Source organism: Pseudomyrmex gracilis, unplaced genomic scaffold (assembly GCF_002006095.1).
Source record: "Pseudomyrmex gracilis isolate BER0280 unplaced genomic scaffold, ASM200609v1 scaffold_181, whole genome shotgun sequence".
Lineage (NCBI taxonomy): Eukaryota > Metazoa > Arthropoda > Insecta > Hymenoptera > Formicidae > Pseudomyrmex > Pseudomyrmex gracilis.
In genome coordinates, this window is record NW_018020765.1 from 177,583 (window position 1) to 195,915 (window position 18,333).

At 43.5% G+C, this 18,333-nt stretch overlaps 5 non-coding genes across 5 annotated transcripts; 3 read left to right on the top strand and 2 right to left on the bottom strand.

Annotated features, from left to right (window-relative positions):
* Window positions 1–10,481: 10,481 nt before the first annotated feature.
* Window positions 10,482–10,553, top strand: Trnad-guc. Its single transcript has one exon. It is a non-coding gene; the product is annotated as a tRNA-Asp (tRNA).
* Window positions 10,554–10,705: 152 nt separating this feature from the next.
* On the bottom strand, window positions 10,706–10,777 carry Trnad-guc. The gene has a single exon. It is a non-coding gene; the product is annotated as a tRNA-Asp (tRNA).
* A 373-nt stretch (window positions 10,778–11,150) lies between these two features.
* Trnad-guc lies at window positions 11,151–11,222 on the top strand. The gene has a single exon. It is a non-coding gene; the product is annotated as a tRNA-Asp (tRNA).
* Window positions 11,223–11,361: 139 nt separating this feature from the next.
* Window positions 11,362–11,433, bottom strand: Trnad-guc. The gene has a single exon. It is a non-coding gene; the product is annotated as a tRNA-Asp (tRNA).
* A 230-nt stretch (window positions 11,434–11,663) lies between these two features.
* Window positions 11,664–11,734, top strand: Trnag-gcc. The gene has a single exon. It is a non-coding gene; the product is annotated as a tRNA-Gly (tRNA).
* The last annotated feature ends 6,599 nt before the right edge of the window (window positions 11,735–18,333 follow it).

Sequence of the window (18,333 nt, forward strand, 5' to 3'; positions counted from 1 at the left end):
ACGAGAACTCGTGCGTTTTAATGAGCAGCGCGCTCGGGAATCGATGTCATAAATAAAACGGTTAGATTTGTTTTTTTCCCTGAACTGGCTGCACTAGTTCACAGTCTACCTTTTTCTTTCTAATATAGATAAAAAAAGATAGACTGTGAACTAGTGCAGCCAGTTCAGAGAAAAACAAACAAACCTATTAATTCGCAAACGCTGAATGCATCCGTACCGACGGCATCGAAGTCTCAACGAAAGTTTCGGATTATATTAAAATTATTTCGGATGTTTGCGCTTACTTATATACACGTTTACATAATACATATTCATTATATTTGTTTCAAAAATCGTATCTCGCGTTGTAATAATCACGTGATTACTCCTCGCGCTACTTCCACGGAGTCATCGGAACTTATGGTATAACTGATTCTCCCGTAAATTTTTTACACCTTCGTGCGTGCGGATATAATCTCGAACTCGATGGAGATTGGAAACCGCAATTCGGGTCTGCAGTTCGTTCGAGCGCGCGCGGTTCGTGACCACCTGCCGTCAGGTGAGCGCAATAACACCGCCATTCTCAGAACTACGAAGCTCGTATAAGTGCCCGCGAGTGCAATGAAAATTGTGTTTATCGAAAAAGGAGACAAAAACAAAAAAAATTCATTCATCAAAAATACGAGTGCGAGTATATGTACATAATACATATATTTTTGAACAAAAATCGCGTTCCGTAAAAATAACATTTAATGAAAAATAAAAGCTATGCACAATAAATAAAAGTTCTTCTGTAAAATATTTTCATGTATCTGGCGTGGCAAAAACATATACATATATACAGATGTCCCATCTAATTTGAGCATCCTAAATATCTCGCTTGTTTTTTATGATAAAAGGATGCCGAAAAGAGTCATTATTCAGTTCGAGGAGACAAATACTGTAATAAACAAGAACTTTTTGGATTCGTCTTGACCTCGCCTGTCATATCGCGAGGATAAAAATATGTACTTTCAGATTAAAAAAAAAAAAAAAAAGACAATGACCTTGAAATCCTAAAAAATTTGAACTTGAGAAAAAATTTCTTGTTTATTACAGTATTTGTGTTGTCTTCTCGAACTGAATAATAACTCTTTTCGGCATCTTTCTATAAAAAATATTTAGAATGCTCAAGTTATAAATAGGACACCCTGTATATATCCGCGCGATCTCTACCAGTGTATTAAATTCAACACTGCGAGTGTGTACTAAAAATCACCGAACCTGAGAGCTGACATTGGAGACGAAACATCGAGCGTAATAAAAAGCTCTCGGGTCCCGTCCCTCTCTCTGTCTCTCTTGAAAGACAATAATAAATATCGCGCGTTGTGCGAAACACACACGCGAAACGACGCGGATGCGAGCGACGCACGGACGCGTATTCTAAATCATCGGGGAACGATGCGTCATCCGGCGCGGACGCATCTTTTCGCGCGCGCGCGCGACACGGCCGTATCGAGAGAACGAACGCAATTTCGTTCCGCGAGAAAAACCGCTCACTCGCAGCCGGTTTGAAGTTTCGACGACACCTGTGTGTGTTTCCGCGGCGCCGCCGCCGCCGCCGCCGCCATGAAAGATAAATTCGTCGCGTGCCAACTCGCAACTCTCTTTCGGAAGCGGACGCGATGCATTTCCAAATTTTAATATTGTAATATACCGTGTCTCTCTGCGCGCGTATACATATTGCGACGCGTGCACGTAATTCTGCGCGATGCTACACCTATTTCTGAGAGGAACGTCCCAGTGTGAAGATATTGTCGTCCCATATGACTGCTTGCAAAGAAGCTTTTGCGCGTTTCTGAATATTTTTCACTCGAGTTCGTCCCGCGACGCTATACATTTCTCGTATAAACAAGAAACGACGAAATATATTCACGTGTTGAGCGAGCTATAAAAAAATAAGGATCACTTCGCGGGAGAAAGATGCAAAAGAACGGAAGTGCCGGCCATCGAGAAGCCGGCATCGAATATTCGCGGCACGTCGCGGGCTCCCGGCGAGAATTCTGCGGTTCCGAGCGGAATTTCGCGAGATCGGCAAGGGAAATCGTGCGAACGACGTGAAAGCGGCCGTGCTCCCGCGAGACGAGAGATAACGGAAGGGGAGAACTCTTTTTCGTTCCGCACCTTTTTTTTTTTTTACATAATTCAGCGTTTCGAAGGCGCGATTAATGAACTGTTAAACGAGCTTTAGCTCGAAATTTTGCCACTTCGGCTCCTCGCGGGAGACGGAAATTAACGTGGCGTAACGGCGGCGGCGCTCGCTCGAGCGATTTTCGAGCCGCGGTTTTCGATTCGCGTTCGAAATAACGATCGGAACGATCGCGCCCGCTGGAGTCTCGAATGAAGTCGCGCAAGTGCACATGTCTGCCCCGAGATGTTATTTTTCCCGGAAATTTTCGACGACCGCGATGAGAAACGCGACGACGGAGATAAGGAAAAAGGTGTTGCGCGCGCAATTTTTTTTTTTTTTTTTTTATTCTATCTTTCTCGCGGAGAATAGTTCGACTACACGAGATTTGAGGAAAGTCACATGTGCGTTTCTTCGGGACACTGTTTTAATATGAGGATTCACCAACTTTTCCGACCGATGTAGTGTTCGAGCGAATTTCGCGCTGAAGATTGAGATCGGAGTTGTAACGGTGATAAATAATTAACCTTTAGGCCGCGCCGCAAAAGCCCCTTTTGATATTTCTAGATTTTTAAGGTGTTTACTTGTTCGTAAAAAAATATCAATTAATACATATATACGTAGTAAATATACAGTAAGTATATTCGCTTTTGTACATATGTATATGTAAACACGTGTGTTTATTTATATTTGCCAAATACCAATTACAGTATTGTTTTTTAATTAATCATAGATCATTTGAAAAATACTTTGCTTATTTCACACACACACACATACAAAACGCGCGCGCAGATGAAAGTCAAATACTGTGCGCGATTCTACCGTACGAATTTCGTCAACAGGAGAATAAAAATTATGGGATATGTGAAATAGAAAAAAATATAAATATTGAATAATGCGCAAAAATAAGAAATTCTTCTCCATTCATTCTACGCTATTTTTCAAAAGCTTGTACATTTATACTCGGTTAATATTACTCGTCAATATTACTCGTAAGTTCTAAATTTTACAGATTTACACTCAAAATTCGTAATCAGAAACTAAACTGTGGCAATTTTCGGAAAAAAAATTTTTTCTGTATGTAACTTTCGTTCCCCGCCGCAAATAAATCCCTTTTGAGACTTTATACAAACCTCGAGATTTCTCACATAAAGTGTATGTTATTAACACACGAATCGTTGAAAAAAAAATACACTATTTTAATGGAAAAATGCCCGGGGCGGTCTAAAAGTTAAGTTCTCATCGCACAAGAAAATGTGAAATAATTATAATTCGTGCCTGTGAAGTCGCTAATTAACGTTATATAATTCAGGAGCTCAACCGGGAAAATTTCGTCGACGTCTGCTTTTCTCCTCTCTTCCGATTATATATACGAGGGAGTGTATTTCGTTTTCTTGGGCGCATATATTTCGCCTTTTTAGACCGTAACAAGTTGCGTGGCGACGTCAGCACCGAGAAACGGCCATGTGGCACGTGAAGCGGACATCCTCGATGCAAATCGCGTGCAGCACCGCCCGCAGTGCGGCGACTCGGCCGTCCATTAGGAGGAAAAAGCTTCGTAAAAGCCTGTGTATTACCCGTAAGATTCCAGGCGTGTTTCACAGGAGAAATCCGCCCTCGCGCCTCCCGAAGCGATTTCGCAAATATGACACGTTCCTCGAACAACTTATCTGTCAGATTCCGGATGCTATCAAGAATTTTCACAAAAGAAGAAGAAGAAAAGAGACGTAAAACAACCAAGCAAAAATTAGAGAATTTTAAATATTAATTCAAATCTACTATAAAAAAAATTTCTTTTTGCATTTGCAATGCGCTGATACAATTTTCGGCACGAAAAGTTTTAAGCCGTCGCGAAAAGCAGCTGCGGGACGCAGAACAAATATCAGGATGCACTCTCCGTATCCGCGCGAAGTGCTTTTTAAAACGTCGGATTTTTCCGTTGTCTCCGCTCGTGATCTTTGCGCTGTCACTTCAGACAGCGAAACGTACCGCGCACACCCGAAAAGTCCATCTCCAGTTTCGTCGCAGCGGGACGCAACGCCGTCGCAGCTCCGTTCGCGACAACAACGCGCGATTTATTTGAACACAAATTAAATTTTCGTCGGCAAAAACATTTCCACTTTGATTGCGTCGGCACGTCCGATTTCTTTCGTCACGCGGCAGACGCGAAGGCAGTTCGTGGTCCGCACAACAAGGCTATATTAAATTTGCGGCCTCCCTCTCGGCGTGTGAAATATCGTTCGACGTCGCGTGTTCAACGTCCCCTCTATGTCGTTTCTGCGCCCCTCGTTTCGTCGTGTTCCAGCGACCGGAAGATTTACGCGGAATAAAGCATCCTCGATGTCGTTGCAGCTTGACGAGAGAGAGAGAGAGAGAGAGACAAACTTTACGGCGCGTCCTTCTCCGATTTCAATGCTGTCCGTTTCCCGTCGCGAAGAAATTCAGGAAGCCGGAAACATCGAATCGCGAAACTCGTTTTCTTTTCTCTCGCGAGAAAGTGTCTCCTTGAAACGTCTCGAGACGGGGGGAAAAATTATTGTCCCTAATTGCGGTGACTTCGGAAACACGGTCGACTTGAAACCGTCGCGATTTGCGGAGACGCAGTTCGTCAGGAGGAGAGTTAGAGAAGAATCAGCTGTAATACCCGGGATTTTTCTCCGACGTACCGAAAAATAAAGAAACGATTTTTCTCGGGCGGAAGTTGCGCTGCGCGACGAGGAGAAACGACGGACGCCCGTCGACAAGTCGACGTCGATAAGTCGAGATACCATTTTGTAGACGGATCCCGGGAAACAGCAACGATTGGGGAAAGGGACGAGGAGAGGAACCTTCGCGCGCGAGAGAAGGACAGAGCGGCATGACCGCCGTCGTAGCGTAAGGCTTGATCTTCGACGACCGACGAGCGGCGCGGCACACCGCAACCCCCGTGTCGCCGCCCGTTTTCTCGTAATCTCGCAAAACCTCGCGGATAATCCAGTGTACGACGGGAAAGCGGGCGCGCTGATCGAACCTTTTATCCGGGAGCGGAGCGCCAACCGCCGCAGCCATTTACGTGTCTGCTCGTTTCGCCTTATCTCGCCGTCGTTTCGTCCTTGCGATCCGCACTCGCGTTAAATGTCGATTCGCCGTTATCGGCGCCGCCGCCGCCGCCCTCCCCTCACCCTTTCGGCAAACCGGAAAAGCCGGAAGACGCGCGGGGTTTATCGGTCGCGACATGAATGATCCACGATACCGTCCCTCACCGGGAATCGATTATCTCACGGGACCGCATTTTCTTCCGCGATAGCGCGCGCTTTGCGATGTGTGCGACATATAGCGCTCGCTGCTCCGCATCCGTCTCGGTCGTTAATAACAGACAGCTCTAACTCTTGTCATCAGGTGTGCTCCAAGTTCGTGTCGTCGAGGACAACGACGACGACGACGACGACGACGACGACGCGCGATAACAGCGTGCATAGTTTCGCTCCTTTAATCGTGTTCTATTATTCAGCTAATGTCGGAAGAGCGAACGTCGCGCGCGTGTCGAGCCCCGTCTATTATTTCGGTGTCATCTATTTTATAACGAGCACTCAACCTGTCACTACGGCCATTATGTATAATTGAGAGAGAGAGAGAGAGGGGAGAGAAAAAGAAAAGAGAGAGAGAGAGAGAGAGAGAGCGTTCTATAAACTAAGAGATTTATTTTCCATAAACTGAGATTTTTTTTTATTTTTTGAAGTGTCTATTGTCTTTTAAATTGTGGAAGGGAATAATCCCCTAATTGACGCTTTTATATTTATCTCTCCGTGGCCGTTAAAGCGGAACAAAATTATACGGAGCGGGAAAGAATGAAGTTGCCGAAGAACGCTTTTGCGCCAAAATTAATTTCTTTCTAGAACGGTTCAATTTAAAAGAGCGAAATGGAAAAGAATGTCTCGGGGTTTAAACGCATAATTACGATGTCCTCGTAATTAGCACGCTGGAACAGCCTTGTTAGTATCGATCTCGTGCGCCAATATAATTTCAAGCAAGCATTATCGACCCGCCTTTAAGGCGGCTTTAAACTACTAAGACCAGACCCTCTCGAATTAACGATAGGGTTTGGATAATGACAGGGCCTCGACCGGAAGATCGCTGCTAATTGCGAGGAAAACGCGGCCCAGCTGTATTTCTGCTCAATCATCACAGCTATTTTGTATATATAGCTTATGTTCTCTTCAATGTATACACACACGCACACGCACACACTTCGATATATACAACTGTTTCTCCTTTTATTTAAACAATTGTGTGTGTATTGAAATGTTCGTATTGGATAAGATTTGTTAATTAATTTTCAACACTACTTGTCTTCGGCAAAGAATAAAACATTACTATTTAAAAATTATTAACTAAAACAACATTGACAGATTTCTTTTTGAACTCGATTAAATAATCACGGATTTATTCCGAGTTCTGATATAAAATATGTGTTTTATTCACGACCATCTTTAACATTTGAATACAATTAATAACGAGAGGAAACGACAGAGAGAAAGAGAAAAAGAGAGAGCTCCGAAACGCCAGATTTTGCACAAGACCAGTCATAGAAATATCTTCTTCAAAGATTCTGCCTTTGCCGAGCCACGGACCAGGTAAAATCTTGTTTGGTCGCTTTGTATTTTCAAAGTGACGCATCAGCGAAATAATCCACAGATCGCTAGCGACTCAACTTGGAAGAATTGGGTTCATAAACGAAAGCCTTGAAGCCCGAATACGACAAAGAAAACAGCTGCCGAGTCAGCGGGAGGAAAACTGCTGTAACAATGATGTAATATCCTCGCAATCGTTTCTCTCTCTCCATCTCTACATTTCTCCTCGAATAAAACTAACCCCCGAGAGTTGCTCCTCACAAAAAGAGAGAGAGAGAATAAATATATAAGTGTATGTAAAACTGCACGTTGTGGTTTCGTCTTCAATTTTTCAAACTCGTTTTTCCTTTACGTTAAAAAGAAATGAAAAATTCAGAAACTCGACGTAACGTCGAGTTTTTCGGAATTGAAATTTAATTCGGAGAGCAATTCGATTACGCACATTAAACGATTACGTATTTTCATTTCCGTTGCTAAGATAAAACGTTTAGAACGACTGTATATAGTTTAATTCATTTATCTTCTTACTTGTGACATTTTGCGATCGGCAGAGATCGTCGGGAGATGTGACTCATCGGGGATCGATCGGCAAACGATAACGGGGATATATTTTGCGGCTTGCGCAATAAACCCGCCGTTCATGAGGTTCATTATGCCTCACGCTAGTTAACGACGGGATAGCGGGACGACGCGAAGAAGACGGGACATTAATTACGCCCTTCATCGACACCTTGTCGCAACTCGAGTCGATAATTACTCAAAGAACGCCGACGTGAGTGAGACGCCGTTGCTCCGCGTTCGATTTAAAGAGTTTCCCCATTAAAACGGAACGTCTTCCCCCCTCCCCTCCCTGTCTATCTCTCTCCGCTGTGATTGCCACGCCTTTTCTCCTATCAATTATTTTTAAATGCTTTCACGTCTCATTACGGAAAACGACTGATTTCCACGGTTGTTTGTCAACGTCGTCGCGAGACGACTAATAGCACTTTTATCCCGCGTCCCGCTTTTATCATTTTCTTCCGTCGAGCCGCGCGTTTCTTTTACCGCGCGATATACCGTTCCGTTCCGTAACGCATCCTCGTCGTTTTGTCGTTGTCATTTACACTACTGGCACAAAGGCGACTTTCAACGAGACGCGCAAAATGTCGAATAGTAATGCGAGTAATTTATATATAATCAAAAAATTAAGCAAAAATTAAAACCTACGGTCTCGAGATCAATAAGTTTTTTTTTGACTCGAATTGATTAATCGATATAGAGAAATAAAAGGAGTAATCTTATATCCTGGGGGGGAAAAAAAAACTTCGTCACGCATACATACACACAGTCGAAATGTCCTCGCGACGGTATTAGACAATATTCTTCTCATCCGTACGGCGGGTCCACAGTCACGATCTTAAGCCCCACGAAAAGAGGCTTACCTTGATTGACGGGGAGTGGAGGCGCTTGTTGCCGAGGCTGCCGGATTTGACGGTTTACATCGCCGTTCTCTCGCATTAGTTGACTCGACGTTTTTTTCCCGTGTCATTCCCCGAATCGAAACCTCGGTCGTTCCCCACCTCGTTCGGGAATCGGAATCGAGCCTGTGGTCCGGTTGCATAAGCCTTTGAACGCTCCACGAAGAGAGAGAGAGAGAAAGAGAGGGAGAAAGAGAGAGAAAACGCGTTTTACGCGTCCTCTTCACTGTATCGACGCGCGACGAAAGTACCGGCGGATTAGATCTGTCGCGTTTCCAGAACCGCCGCGATAAATCCGTCGAAATTTCATCGAAGATTTCGGAAGAGAAGAGCGAGAGAGAGAGAGAGAGAGAGAGAAAGCGAGAGAGAAAGACGATCTTAAGCTTTATGGACGCGCGTGAAACTCGAATTCCGCGCGAACTCCGCCGCGCGTCGCGGGATTTATGTGACAGTCTCTCCCTAGAGTGTTGAATTCTCGACGTTGTAAACTTCGTAACCGAAACTATCTCTCGCCTCTGCTGCTTCTCTACTTGATCACTATTGCATTTTATAAACTGCATTGATGGCGTCGAGTGAGTTCGATCGCACACAGTTCGGTGGTTTGGCGCGATACCTGACAAGTACCTCTTTGAGATTTTATCAAACTTGTGCATCAATAAACGCGAAGTATCGGATTCTATTTTCGAGAACAAAAAAAAAGGAGAGAGAGAGAGAGAAGCGAGGCGCGTAATCTCTCTTGTCGTGAAAAATGTCGCGTGTTTCGATAATGACGCGTGAAAATGCAAAGGGATACGAGAGACGAGAAGGAGGAGAAGAAGGAGGAGGAGAGAGGAGAAGGAGTGTGCTCGAAAACTTGGCCGCAATATCGTTGTAACAGCCGAGCCATTTGCGAGAGCGAAGCGTACGCTCGGAGGATGCGCAGTTTCAATCGTTATAAAGCCCTTCGCTCTCCTGAGTTATAATAATTGCATAACACGCCGACGGCGGAGTTTGCGGTTACAAGGAGAGCTCTCTGCATTGTTGCTCTAATTACTAGCCGCAAGTTGTGTTAGAGCAGTGCAGGAATGAAGGCTTCTCCGCCGATACTGCTGCCGCCGCGCCGTCGTCGTCGTCGTCGTCGTTGCTGCTGCTGCTGCTGGTGCTGTTACTGCTGCTGCTCTTGTTGTTGCTGTTGGATGGCACGATGGCGAAAAGGGAGGATGGAAGGTAGTCCAGAGAAGGGTTGAAACGAGAGCCACTCGCTTTGCCCTCGAAGTTCAAATCCTCTTCCGCGTGTAAACGCTTGTTATCTCTGATCTCGTATCAGCGTGCGCGAGCGATTCTCGCGATGCCAAGAGAACGGGAAAGCATGAAAGTTATCGGCGGACTGCGCGCCCGCTGAACACACCTCCCTCTCTCTCTCTCTCTCTGTACAAAGCTCGTTCTACGAGCGACAGAGATAACCGCGCGCGATATCAGACCGTAAGAATTCGCGACCTCGCGAAAATCGCTTTCCGCGACACGGATTCCGCTCTTGATCACGAGCAATGAATGTTATCGCGCGCCAGATTACGACTCTCCAACGAAACGAGCGGAAAATCGGTGATACAGCTATAATTAATGATTCGATAGCGATAGGAACTCTAATCACGTATACATGATACGCGTAAAGGGTGCGATTACCTCTATTCGTATTACGACGGCGCACGAAATAGAACAAAAAAAAAAGAAAAAAAAATGTAACTGTTATACGTTAAATACTCGTTAAATTTACATAAGAAGATAATTGGATGCCACGTTCGAGAGTTTCTATATTACTTCCTGTACGTATAATTTGCATATATTAAAAGAGAGGGAAGAAATTATTATTAAATCTTAAAAAACAAAAATGAAAAATAATTTCTTCTTACGTTTCTCAAGAGTCGCAGCACGTATTATTATGAGTTAATTTAATTTCGGACATCTGAGAAGTTTTTCTACATCTGGCAAGCCAGATATTTACCTCGTACTTTTTTGTACGCTTTTTATACTGCAGACATTCTGAAACTTTTCTCGGGGTCAGAACATTATACAAATTGCTTTTATCTCGAGGTTGTTTCTCCAGAATCTTTTAGGAGAGCTTTCAGAACGCTTTTAGAAATCTTTTTGTCGTGAGCGGAATGATTAATAGTTTTTCTTCATTTTAATAAAAAAAAAAAAAAAAATGTATACTTTCATCCGTTAATTTATTACCTTGATTTCTTATTAGTTTTTAATGTCTCCGGCAATCTTACAATCCCCGGCAACTAGTCCTCGGTAGTATAGTGGTTAGTATCCCCGCCTGTCACGCGGGAGACCGGGGTTCGATTCCCCGCCGGGGAGGATTTCTTTTTAAAATTTTTTTTTAGTTTATCGAATATTGTAATTTTCATATTTTTTTCTTAAATACGATTAATATACAAATATGTATATAGAATTTTAAAACGTAAGAAAATTAAATTAAATAATTATATTTAAAAAAAAAAAAAATTAATCTCCCCGGCGGGGAATCGAACCCCGGTCTCCCGCGTGACAGGCGGGGATACTAACCACTATACTACCGAGGACGAGACGCTAGAAGACTCCAAATTGTGAAAGACACTCTAACCAACAGTAAATACTCCACTTCGTATTTAAAATTGAATAAATAATTTGTTATTATAAAAATTTGTGTGGTAAAACAACTATTTTTAAACAATAATAAGACTATTTTTAATATTAATATTAAATTTTATGAGTTTGCTTAAAACGTGACAGTAGGTTAATTATTTTTCGTTAATATATTTTTATTTGCAATTTAATTTAATTTTTTCAATTTAATTTTTTTTAATCAATAAATGTCAATAAATAAATTGAAAAATTCTACTTTAAATGTGGATTTGTTTCTACTTATTGGCTGGTAAGAACATCTTCCACAATTTGGAGTCTTCTAGCGTCTCGTCCTCGGTAGTATAGTGGTTAGTATCCCCGCCTGTCACGCGGGAGACCGGGGTTCGATTCCCCGCCGGGGAGACATCTTTTTTTTTTAGTAAATTTACATATTTTTTTGTTTTTCAGTTTACATACATCTGTATATTAATTGTTACATATTATAAAGAAAAAATATAGAAAATATTCAAATAAATTCAAAGAAAAAAAATTTAAAAAAATCCTCCCCGGCGGGGAATCGAACCCCGGTCTCCCGCGTGACAGGCGGGGATACTGACCACTATACTACCGAGGATTAGTTGTTAGGACTCCTAAAATTGTGAAAGACATGATTATATATGTATATAACAAAGTAAAATTCTTGCAGAGATTACCATGCAATAAATTAAACAAAACCTTTCTAATGACATTTGATTAAACATAAAATATTTTTCACGTCTTATAATTAATAACATGATATTAATTTTAACTTTCCAACATCACAAACCAGATTCTTCTAACATACGTGGAATTCTACTGGCGCAAGCATCGGTGGTTCAGTGGTAGAATGCTCGCCTGCCACGCGGGCGACCCGGGTTCGATTCCCGGCCGATGCAAGAATGTTTTTTGCGCCATTTTTTTTAAATTGATTATCAAAATATCGTCATACTTAACTTATTTCTTTATTTATCGATTTCTTATCTGTTGCGCAATAAGATAACAGCGCGATATAAATAATTATTATCATCACTTCAGATATTCGTAACACGAGCGAATAAATCTCGCAAATAAATATGTAATAAAGCCGCGTAATGAATATGCAAATTCAGAATTTTTTAAAAATGTACTATTGCGCGAACGAATATATCCGTGAAAGCACGCACCGAGTTTATCGTGCTTCCTCCTACACGACCTGTATACGCTGTATGATTCAGAATTCCACGTATGTCACGCGCGCGCCTATCACGCGCGCATATACACAAACAAGCACAACACATGGGCGAGAGAAATTAGCATAGATATCTTCATACGCATTCGTATGTGAGATTAAATATATGTACCGTTTTATCGGAGCATTTGTACACATTTGAACGTCGTTTATTATTGCGAACGTTTTCTAACGCAACGATGACAGACACATTTTCGCCGCGGTGAAAATACGGGAGATTTATTCCACGTAATCATCGTTAAGTCAGTCGCTGATATAGCGGTATTAACGGCGAAAATCCGAGACAGCGTACGGACGCGCGTGATCGCACGCACGCAAGTTCGCGCGAACACGTGGATCCTTCGGATGTGTCGCAGCGCACACAAGCCGCAACGCACACAAACTTGCAAGGACTTCTCTTACGTACATCCCCCCGGTATATTGTGCGTGGCGCACGAGCAATGAGAGGGATTAGCGCGGGCGTTGTCCACGATTGCTCTAACATAGGCGTCCCACGTGTGAAAGCAACACGTGTACACGCACGTACTCGGGCGTTGAAATTGACGACGAAGGGGAGAAAGGGGAGCGGAGAAGAGATCGTCGTGTTGTAAGGCGGCGTTTTAGCGTGACACGATTTGTCACGCTCTAATCGGCTATGAGTATAACCCATTCGTTGCACGCGACGCGCCACGGTCTGTTCTCTCGCCGCCGCGACGATAAATATATATTTATTTTGAAAGCGGAAAGATCGTCGGCAAATTTATTATTCGCCTCTCGGTAGGAAAAAAAAAACACATTTGGTTGGCGTAATAACAGCGGTTAGGTATCTTTTAAAGAGAAAGAAAGAAAAAAAAATTAGTAAACCCCGATGTTGAGGCTAAACGCTTTCCTGTCAGGAAATAAATACGCTTCAGTCTCAGTCGCCGGTTCAAAGTTCTATAAAGCGGAAAGTAATTAAAAGGTAAAATGTACGAAGTGGACTGTAAGGAAAATTGAAGTGTACGTAGGATAGGTATCCGCGTCTGATATCCGTGAGCCCCGTCGACACTTTAATTACGTAACTAAGTACTAAAGCGGTTCGCGCACGTTAACGAGCCGGGAACGAGGAGGAGGTAACGACGTGAGATAGTGCTCGGGTGTAAACAGACTTATCGATACCGAGAGTGTACTACGATCGATCGTAGCGCATCCTCCTCGTAGAACTCCGGGAAATCCCTATGTAAGTGCATAATCCGCGAGTACCTATCGGCCAATTACGACGGATACCAGGCATCGCGTGCGAGCATACTGTTGGCGCGCGCTTCTTCCTTCAATCTGCGCCTCCTCTCTCTCTCTCTCTCTCTCTCTCTCTCTCTCTCTCTCTCTCTCTCTCTCTCTCTCTGTCTCTCTCTCGCACGCTCGCTCGCTTTTGGCATTTACATTCTCTGTTTTTCCGCACTTTCTCGTCCGTTACGTGCTCCGAGGACATCCGCACGAACGTTCGTTAAATGTCGGTACGAGTCAAGATTGATTCGGTTAATGTTCGCTCAATTAATTTCACGAAGAAGGTTTTCTCTCATTAATCATATTCTTTATTTGTGATTAATTCCGTGCCGCGGTGGTTCGGAAATAATTTTCTCAGTAAAAAGAAGCTGCAATTATTCTTTTTTTTTTTATACACTTTTTTTCTTTTTCAATCGTGTCGCAACGCGAGCGATGTTTCACAATTGAGTCGGTAATTTGCCCGAATCTCGATTGCTAGTTCTCCGTTCGCGATATCGGTGCCGATGTAAGCATAGTCGACCGCGACAACGTAAACCGACGGGCCGCCACCGTAGCTTTACGCATTCCATTAATCGACGAAAGGGGACAGGCGTTGGTCGCGGGGCGAGCGTGGCACAACTTTAAAGCGCTTAACAAGATTCTGCGGCGGATGGTAAACGTCGATCGGCTTTGTGAGCCGCCGAACGCTAATACGGTTTATCGTAAATTGCTTCTCGCGGGCTACCGCCGATTTACGATGTAAAAACACGCTCGCGCGAATCGCCTCCGCAAAAGCGCAACGGAAATGGGAAAGAGCGGTTCAATCCGCGCGTTGACTAACTGAATCGATGCGAAATGTTCGCGCGTCGGAGAATCGCAGTAAATATGTGATTGTAAATATTTACGTCAATATTGAGCGTTAAAACAAACCGAACAATATATTTCGGAAAAAGAATATTTGAGGATTTTAATTAGAGCGATATTTTGTATCGCATCGATTACCAATCGCTCGGCCGATGATAACCAGTGACTGGAAGAATCAGAATAAAATCCGGATTTTCGGCAACGCGAACAAATACGCGTTTCCATTTTTTGACTCTAATCCCTTTAACTTCAACGCAACTCACACAGTCACGTTCGATTCAATTGAACGTCCCCCGGACCGGAGTGTGTGTTTCAAGCCGGTTAACAAAATCCGTCGACAACTTTTCTCCGTTCTCTCTCTCTCTCTCTCTCTGTCTCTCTCTCTCTCTCTCTCTCTCTCTCTCTCTTTCTCTCTCTTTCTCTCTCTCTTTCCTTCTCTCCTTTCCCCGTCCGTATCCGGGCAGAAGATTAATTTGAAACCTTAAGGATCCAATCTGGTTAATCTGGGAATTTATCATAATTTTATGAGCATGATGTCACGTCGGTAATTCCCGTAATGGATAACTTTGCACTCTCTCTGGATTTACATATCGGGTGTCTTCAAAGTAAACTCTCTGATTAAAAAAAAAAAAAAAACCCCACAAGAACGTAATATCACGTTTTAAAAAACGTCATTTAATTAATTTCTAGATTACGCTTCTGATTACAAAAATTCGAGTTTCGAATCACAGCAACGGTTTCAGGAATCCTGAGCAATTTCTACGAAAATCCATTAATTTAAATCAAATTAAAACAACGTATTTTTTTAACGACCTAAAAACTAAAGAACCCAATTTTCAGGCGATGTAGACCCGGAGATTCCGAGAAACGCGCTCGATACGAGCACACTGATCCTGATTTGATGGCGATAAGGCGTATTTCAGACGTAAGTGTGTTTTCACGAGGGTGCCAAAGTTCTCTCGAGGGAAGCGACACGAGGGTGAATTCTAAGCGAGTTTCAAGAGGCAGAATAGTCGGATGTGGGAAACCACTTGAGAAGCAGAAGCGAATCTCAGTCGGCGCTGCTAATCACAGAATCACCTTTTACGCGCGCATCAAAACCGGCGCACTCGCATTTGCATTTTTATTGCGATATCATTCCGCGAAGCTCCCGGGAAAAGCAAAGAGAAATCAAAGTCTTTGACCTTTCCTAATTAATGACATTAACAACCCGAATAAATTAACAACGTTCGCCAGCTCGTGAATGAGATACAACACGAGCGCAAAAAATATATACGCTTTGCGCAAACTTGCTGCTACTGGTTAACGATGTCGCGCGAGATCGCGCTGAGAATGTCGTCCCGCATATGCGATTTCGAGAGAAGACGGTATTATATTTGTATGTACACACACCCACAGAAGATTCCGGAAAGGAGCAACAGTGCTAAGCCCGCGCGCGTGCTTGAGAGCGGAAGGGTCGACTTTATGCCGCACGAAGCATCTCTCAAGACGACCCGTAATCCGAATGATGCCCTTTTGCGTTATGCAACCGCTTTTAAGGATGCTAGAGGCCGTGCAGAGCTCTCCCAGGTCTGTGACGTGCTCGTCGCAGGAGAGCTTCTGGATACGACGTGGCGCGCTTTAGCGAGAAAGTCTCTGCACAGAGACAAACATCAATGGGTTTTCCACGTCGGAATTTTCTCTTGAGAAACAAAAGGTCAAATGCTAATATCTCGCTATAACAGAGTTGCCGTTCGTAAATTCTTCGGTAAACTCAGCACGCAACAACTTTTCGAGAATAATAAGAGGATAATCAGTTTTCCCGTTTAAATATGTACACGCGCGCGCGCGCGATACAAAACTCGGAGGAAATTAACTTGCGAAAAAAAAATGCGAGAAGAATTTTCAAAAGGATGTCGCACACGCAGGAATTCCCGAAAGGACGGAAACGGATCTCGTTGAAGTTAAAAGTTTCGAACGTCGAAATGAAATAAAGATCGGGAAGGAGAGATCCGCGCCGCGGTCGAGAAACAAAACGCGAGAGGAAGAGGGGCACAATCACGCTTCCTTATTTCGGCTCGGCTTCTTTTATTGCCGACGCTGAATGGGACCGGATGATGAGTTTTCTCTTATTTGTTTTCGTCCAATAAGCGAAAAAACACGTACGACTCTGACTCCCCCCTCCCCTCTTCTGGCCCCTCTTCCTTGTCGTTTACCGAAAGAGGCCCCCGAAGACCCGTCTCACGGAGCGAAACGAGCCACCTGAACTCGTTGCAACAATCACGGCGACGATGCCGGGGAATCTCGACTGCGCTCGAATGCGCCACACGCCTTTCGCTTCTCGAACGATCGGTATAAGATCGGTTTGGGACACACACGATATATACGTATCGACGAGCATCTTCGCACGGACCAACAATAATCGTACGAGATGTTCACTTCTTCGTTACTCATAAAATTCTCATGCGCCGCCGGGAAAATTCCAGTGCGCGCACGCGAAAAAAAATGAAACCTAAAGGAACGCCTTAAATAGATTCTCAGAAAATATCGATTCCGCGAAACGTTCCGCGAAACAATAAAAAAAAAAAAAAATTGAAACGCAACGCCGACGCGGAAATGCAATATTTCAAAATGGACTGACAAACGAGAGCGTCGTCGTCGGCGAGAAACCGTCACCGCGTCGCGAAAAATACGGCAAAGCCAGTAAATAACACATCGCGTATACGCGTCGCGAGATCCTCTCCCCCCTCCACTCCCCGCTCTCTCTCTCTCTCTCTTTCTCTCTCGGACTCTTCGCCAAGGTATTCAGCGGTGCGTAAAATTAGAGTTTACGCTGGAGAGACGGCGGCGGATACCGATTCTAAGATTTCCCAGGTGACATTAACGCGATATACGGTATCGTTAAGCCGGTCTGAACTTTTTCATTACGCGCGCGCGAGTATCAAGTCTCTAACTTTTCCGACGTAAGTACACACACACACACACACACATATATCTATATATATGTGTGTACGCGACGAGTCCACTTGGAAAACTCCGGAAATAAATAGCCGGAAAACTTTCGCGCGACGGAATCTCCGCCGAAAATTAAAGGGGCGCTCGTGCGGAGATGTTTCTTAATTATTTTCTCACGATCGCGCGGATAAACGCGCGCGCGCTAAGTGAAACGGTCGCGTTTCTGTCTTTATTATTACTCGCGCGGATTAACGCGCGCGATTTTGGTTGGCAGTCGTCTCGACCGGCCAACCTCGTTTCGGTCGAGTTTCGGCTTTAATTAACTTTTGCAGCGGAGCCGCGAAAATTAGACCGCGAACTTATTTCGGCGGAACGGCGTTGTACGGATTTTCTCGCTTACCTTAAATATTATATGTTACACACAGTCACGAGTCAACAAACGCAACGCGCTTGTTTGTTTTCTTCTTCAAAAACGAGAAAAAAACAAACCAAAGTCATTTTTCCCAAGCAAAATCGGTTTCGCACGTTGAAACTATCACGCGCGCAAGTGGAAAATACATAATTAACGCGAGCATAAATTATTATGTATGACGCAATAGATATTGTTGCAAAATACATAATTAATTAATTAGTGAAAAATGAATATTGCACATAATGCAAATAATTCGTCGTTAAAATACGAAATTCCAGAGAGAGAAAGAGAGAGAGAGAGGGGAAAAAAAAACACGCGCACAATGCTGCCTCCAAGTTATAAAGTTACGGATGTATGATTAAATCTGCGCGCATCCCGACTAAATTGCCCCGATACCGAGCATCACGCATCAGTAATTAACGTAATGCATCAGAGACAGAAGCCATAATTTCAATTATGCAATACGCGGAACAACGCGATAATTCAAACGACATGCAACGGCATAATGTAATTCATGATTAATGCATCGAAACCCGGATGTTGCGCGTCGACGCGACGCCGCTTAACAAAACTTGCCAACGTTAGTGACGTTGTATCAAAAACGTGTCTTCTTTTTTGTGTGTGCAAATTATAGTGCGAATATGAATTAACATCAAACGTATATTAATTCTCCAGTTTTTTTTTTTTTTTTTTTTTTTTGAGATCACTTTTGACGACTGTAAAAGCGACCTCTGTTGTCTCATCTTTCGACGGCAAATAATGTTTGTGCGCGCAAAATCCAACTTCACATATTCATAAAAATCTAACAATCGGTGTAAAATCCCGTAGAATAATCC